This window comes from Muscardinus avellanarius (assembly GCF_963383645.1).
Source record: "Muscardinus avellanarius genome assembly, chromosome: 5".
Lineage (NCBI taxonomy): Eukaryota > Metazoa > Chordata > Mammalia > Rodentia > Gliridae > Muscardinus > Muscardinus avellanarius.
Genome location: NC_137790.1, coordinates 43040831 through 43047517, shown reverse-complemented (window position 1 = coordinate 43047517; position 6687 = coordinate 43040831).

The window sequence follows — 6687 nt, the reverse complement described above, 5'->3', positions numbered from 1 at the left end:
CTTTTTTTTTTTTTGCTTTTTTTTTTTTTTGGTGGTATTGGGGTTCCTGGATGCCCTTCTACCTCCAGGCTATACTCCCAGGCCTATTTTTATATTTTTATTTGGAAACAGGGTCTCTAAAGCCAGCAAGGCTGGCTTTGAAACTGCGCGATCCTCCTGTCTCTGCCTCCCAAGGGCAGGGATTACAAGCGTGCGCTACCACGCCCAGCCTCAAAATCTTTTTTTAAATCATTTGATACTAATCTGTAATGATGTTAGATATGATGGCATTACCTCTATTACTTTCTTTCTTCTCTACTCAAATACAAGTTAACCCTTTTGCTTCTAGAAAATCAGGCTTTTGTGATTCTAGAAATACAGACCTTTCATCACCAAGTAGTTTCCATAAATAAGAATGGCTTCCTTAGAATGAAGGAGAATAAATGTAAGCACCCCCACATTAATTGAAGTGTCTGCCTTCTTGGCAAACTGAAAATGGCTAGAACATTTGAAAGTTTGATTTATTTTTAAACTGTACTCAGTATACATCTATTTTTAAAGATATTATATTACACTTTTACTTGAATCACTTTGTGCTAGCCAGTTTTTCATCATAGTGACAAAATATCTTGGAAAATAACTTATAAGGAGGAAAGATTCATTTTGGCGCATGGTTGCAGAGCTCTCAGGGCAGAGTCACATAGCCCCATCACTTTGAGCCTGTCCTGAGGCGATATATCATGTTACTAGTGCATTTCAGGGGAAACTGTTCAACTCTTGGTGGCTGAGAGGTAAATAGGGAAAGGAAGAAGGGCCAGGGTTCGCATGTATTCTTTCAGAGTATGTCTCCAATGACCTACTCCCTCTGATGAGATTTCACCCCCTAATGTGGCCAGCACTCTTCACAGTGCTGTCATCTGGGGACCAAACTTCAACACCTGAGCCTTTGGGGGACTTTTAATATCCAAACCACAACAACGCTCAAGCTACATTTTAGTTTCCTAGATTTTCTATACACACAGATAGGCAAACAACAAATTTCTTATCCAGTGACCCAAAACTCATCCTGGCACCCTTTTCAAAGGTCACTGACATTTTATTTATTTTATTTTCATAATACTCACCCTATTCTCATGGAAGATTTTAGCTAGTTAGAGATGTTTAAAAAAAACTTATAAGATTTAGTAAACTTTCTATATGTGCCTTCAACTAGAAAATGAAAGATTAAGGAGAAAATATTGTCTTTTTAAAGACTTCTTTTTCTTCACACTACAGTGTTTTAAGAAAAGTATTTTTATTTGAAGCAAGAATAAACAAAGGAATGAAATAATTACTGCTGGTCCTGCTGTCCTATGATTTGGGAGCGGAAGTGTCAAGAATACTGGTGTGACTTCTTTTCTTTTCTTTCTGTTATATCAGAAACAAAGTCCAGCTTGTTTTACACAGATCTTAATCTTAGAAATACAGTTGCCGTGTTTTTAGAAATGGCCAGGTCCCTAAAAGCCTGCCATTTATCACCTACGGAATGTTAGAAGATTTACAGTAAAATCAGCTTTTAAAGTATGAAAGATGTGCAATATCGATTGTGGTGGGAACAGCAAAAAGTCTGCATTTTAAGCAACTCTGTCTGCCTTGAACCTCAGCAGATGCATTGATGAATCCCAAATAGAAACATGTGAGATTTATCCTCCTCCACACTTCTCTCAGCTGACATTACCCATTCACTCAGGAGCACTTATGTTCCTGGAACAAGAACAACAAAAAGAAAGCTCTTGAAATGTGACTGGGAAGAATATTTCTGCCCAGGGAAAAAGAAAAACTTCACATAACTGTATTTCATTTATAAGGTATATTTTGAGAGACTTATAATGTCAGTCTTAATGCTATCAGGGAGTATTTTGATGCAAAAAATATCTATGTAGGTTAAAATGAACAATTTTCAAAGTAACTCCCAAGATACAAATATTAAACTTGAGGACCATATCACCCAATATTTGGAATGAAACTTAATATCATTTTTCATGATGATTATAAAAAGTACGATTCAAATGCTGACTTTGGTGGTTATTGTGGTTTACTATATCCAAGAATACATATGGCACAACATATTTTTCTTTAGCCTAATTAAATTTAACAAACACACAATACCAAGAGTTTAGAACACAGATCGTGACAACTCGTAGCTAGGAAGAAATACTTGGGTAAGACAATTTAAACCAAAAATCAAACCTTTGAAAATAATCAGCATTAATATATAAATATGGAGTTATGTGTTATATTCTGTCTGATTTATTGTTTAAATGCAAACTCTAGCAATAGTTATAATGATAATTTTTTACAGAAACAATGATAAGGTTTCAAATGCCCTTAAGTAGCATAATATGTTTAGAACATTTTTGTAATCATATATTTATTTATTTATCTATCTATTGCAGTACTAGCGATTGAACTCAGGGGCATTCTACTTTGAAGCTACACTCCTAGTGCTATTTTTTATTCTTTATTTTGAAGTAGGGTCTCTCACTAATTTGCAGAGGACCTCACTAAGTAGCTGAGTCTGGCTTCGACCTTTTCATCCTCCCATCTCAGCCTACCAAGTACTGGGATTACAAGCATGTACCACCAACATCCTGCAAAATATTTATAATAAAAAGAAAAAAATAATCTCAAGTATAGCAATGTTTAAAAATACCAAAAAAGTAAAATATTAAGCAGATATTAAAATTATATACTTTTTCCATAAAAATTTAATTATCTGAGAAAATGCTAATAAAAATAAAGAAAACCAGACTGTATAATTACATACATTACTAGCTGGAGTATTGAAAAATTAGATACAAATGCCGAGCTGAAATTTTGAAGGAAAGAAACAATAAGAGATTAATGTCATGTCCCTAGATAATGAAATTAGTAATTATTATATTATTGTTGTTTGTTTTTTCTTTCCCTTTTTGTGGTACTGGGAATGGAACTCAGGAGATTCTGCCTTTGAGCTCTACCCCCAGAACTATTTTTTATTCTTTATTTTAAAACAGGGTCTCACTAAGTTACAGTGGGTCTCACTAAGTACTCATGGCTATCCGCATCGTGATCTTTTTGTCTCAGCCTCCCAAGTCCTGGGATTACTAGCACTACACCCAGCTCTTTCTTTCTTTTAATGTACATATACTTATTTTCAGATAGAATAAAAAATGTCATTTGTTTTCAAATGCCAGACTGGTTACAAGGAATGAGAACAAATAGTAAAGGAGCTGGATCATCAGAGGGAAAAGTAATCTATGGTTGTTCCCCTTAAAGTTTAAACAACATTTATTCTATACACACAATAATGACTCTTCTAGGGATAAAGAGAATAATTTAGTTTCAAGAAAGAAAGACATAATATACTTGCAGGTCCATTAAACAATTCAAAGAAAACCAAATCTAGGTTATTTTATTTGTTAAATTTAACACATATACACTTTACATATACATAAAATTTATAAACATATACCATGTGCTTATATGTATGTTCACTTAAACATATGCAAACATTACTGTATGTGGGAACACGGTTACTTTCCATATCTCTGAGTTCCACATTCATGATTCATCCAGCCATGGACAAAAATATTTGAAAATCTTTTACATCTACTGAATATGTACCAAGACATTTTTTGTCATTATTCCCTAAACAACACAATAGAACAGCTATTACCTAGCACAATTATGTTGGCTTTTGTATTATAATCTACAAGTGATTAAATGTATATAGGAGAGCTGGGCGTGGTAGTGCAAACCTGTAAAATCCCAGTACTTGGGATGCTGAGACAGTAGGATCAGAGGCTCGACAGGAAGATCAGAGATTCGAGATCAGTCTCAGCAACTTACAGAGGTCTTCTGTAAGTTAGCGAGACCCTGTTTGAAAATAAAAAAAAAAATAACAACTTACAGGTGTGAGGGTGTAGATTACAAGTAGGATGCACCTAAATTCCATCCTCACTACCCCCCTTTACACAAACTATATAGGAAGTGTTGTGAGCATACAAAATATATATAAAAAATGTGACTATATGAAATATATGCCAGGATATAGGTATAGTGTAGGGACAGGTAGACTGGCCAGATATGCAAAGAAGATGAGGCAGAAGAAAGATGTAACTGACATGCCCAAGACAAATTAATGGACACGCTCCCCGGCACACATCTGTAGGATGAGACAACTGGAAGGCAAGATAAGGACGAAGTAACAGACATACATCCCAGACATAGGTCCATAAGATGAAACAGTTGAGAAAACAAGATGACGGTTGAAGCAATGAGCCTACACAATTAGTGACATCAATTTAGGTTATATAAGTCTTGGCAAATGGCTAGATCGGCGGCTCTGACCCAACTGTCTAAGAGACTAGAAGTTAGCCCGGCTAGAAGGAAACATTCCTCTGGTAGCTGCTAGACAATTCCTCTAAATGACAGTTGGCCTCTTCCCAGTCTGACTCCCTGGACATCAAGCATCTGCACCTTGACCGTCAATGACGGCTGTGACAGAGATCCTGAACCTAGGTTACCTGCAGAGACCCGTTTTGCCTCAGGTAACCAAATGGTATTTGGCCAGTGGCTTAGTTAGAGAAGGATGGGAATGTTATGAGCATTGTAGAATAAACCGAGTATTTGTGAAAGACATTAAGTGTGACCTGTGATTCTCGCCACTGTGTCAGTAAGACTCATAACAGGAAGATATATGTAAGTTACATGTAAATACTATGCCACTTTCATATAATTGACTTGAGATAGCTGTGGATTTTGGTATACGTAGGAGTCTTAGTTCCAATCCCCTATGTATGGTAAAATAAACACACACACACACACACACACACACACACACACACACACTCCCATCCATATTCAGTTTGGCCTATCTAAAAAAATACTTTCAGTCTAAAGAACTTAAAATAAAGATTTCTTTTTAAATGCTGTAAGTAGAAAAAAATTTGCAAAATAAGAATGCTCAAGAGGTGAGAGTCCCACTTTGGGCTGGCTTCCTGAAATGCAGAAATCTCCTTTCAAAATAAGCAATACTTCCAAAATTTCTCTCCTCTGGATCTCTTTGAGCTTCTGCCCTACTTTCTTTCCTAGTCTGCCTCAAAATTCTTGTATTGCCTTAAGAATCGATGCTTGCAATTTCCTTCTTTGGATTTTACTTTTAGTTTAACTTGTCCACTCATTTCCCCCTACATTTCAGATGGAGCGTTCGTCTTGCTCCTCTTGGAGATTCGTCTCTGATCTGTGGCCTCGATCCAATCCTCTTCTGCTCACACCCTTTTCCAAATAACGCTCCATCACCTTTTTATGCCTGGTCTTTTCAAGGTGTCATCAATCTCTTTCCACACTGGTTCTTTTTCCCCAGACACAAATAGTCTCCAGAATGTCTCCAACTGAGAAAATCCTTTATATAGTTCATTTTTATTCTTAAGTGTAGCCTCTACCATCATACTTTTATTCACATATTTAATCAGAAATTACTAAACAACTAGTATGTGGTAGGCACTATTCTGGGAAGCAGTAAAATAGCATTGGCCCAAACAAAGAAAATTTCTGCTCTATTATATTTTATATTCTGAAGGTAAGAGAAAGGAAGGACAAAAGAGTAAATGTATCTTTAATGTTAGGTTGCAATAGTGTTAAAAATAAAGCATGGAGTAGCTGTTTTGTTTTGTTTTGTTTTGTTTTTTCTAAGTCAGGTGGCTAACCAGGAATTCTGTTAAAGTGATATTTAGCAGAAAAAATCAGTGAAGCCCCACGTAAATACCTCGCGAAATTATACCAATTCAAATAGAAAAGCCAGAGACAGGGCAAAGGCCTGTGTATTTTGTCCAAGACACAGCCAGGATACTCCTGTGGCTGCAGCAGAGTTGGCTATAGGGGATTGTGGTAAGAGAAGGGAATATAAGTTCAGAGACTTCCAAATAATACTGAGGCTTGTAGTCTATGACCTGAACTTCATATTTCATTTGGAATAAGACTGGAAGTTACTAGCAGGGTTAAGACAGCAGGGTAATGTGAGAGCTCTTCTTTCTCTGACAGATTTTTTGTAACTGTAATTTACTTCATCATTTCCAACTTATTCCTCTCATCTTTCTGCTGCAAGCTGGCTTCTGCCCTCACCATTTGACTAAGAATACAGAAACAAAAAATTGCCAGTAAGTTTTTTATTGTCATATTGCCCAGGCTTTTACCAGATTTCCCATCCACTTCTATGCAAAATCTCTCTCCTGGCTTTAGTTTTCATGCCGCATAGTCTTTGTATCTGGAATCTATGTAGTTACTAAACTCCTCCACCTGAAATTTCCAGAAACCCTCTAACTCATACTTTGCACATCAATTTCCTCATTAAACCCTACTCTGATCCTCAGTGCTATCACCAGTTATCTCTTCTCTACTAAGACACTTGCTGACATATTTCTTCTGTTCCTTCCTTATTAACAGTCACATTCAACTGGTTAGCATTTCTATGTATTCTAAACCTACACTGTTTATATATATATATCTTTGACATCTCTTTTTTTCCACTTCCAATGTGTTTTCTTGGACTTTGGAAGAAAATCTGTGTACTCCTACATCCAGAAATTTCTTACCACTCTCCTCCATGGGGTGGGATATCACAAAAATGCTCCCATCTCTCTAAACTAAAAGTCAGATCACCTTATGTCTCTTACCTAAATTTAGGTT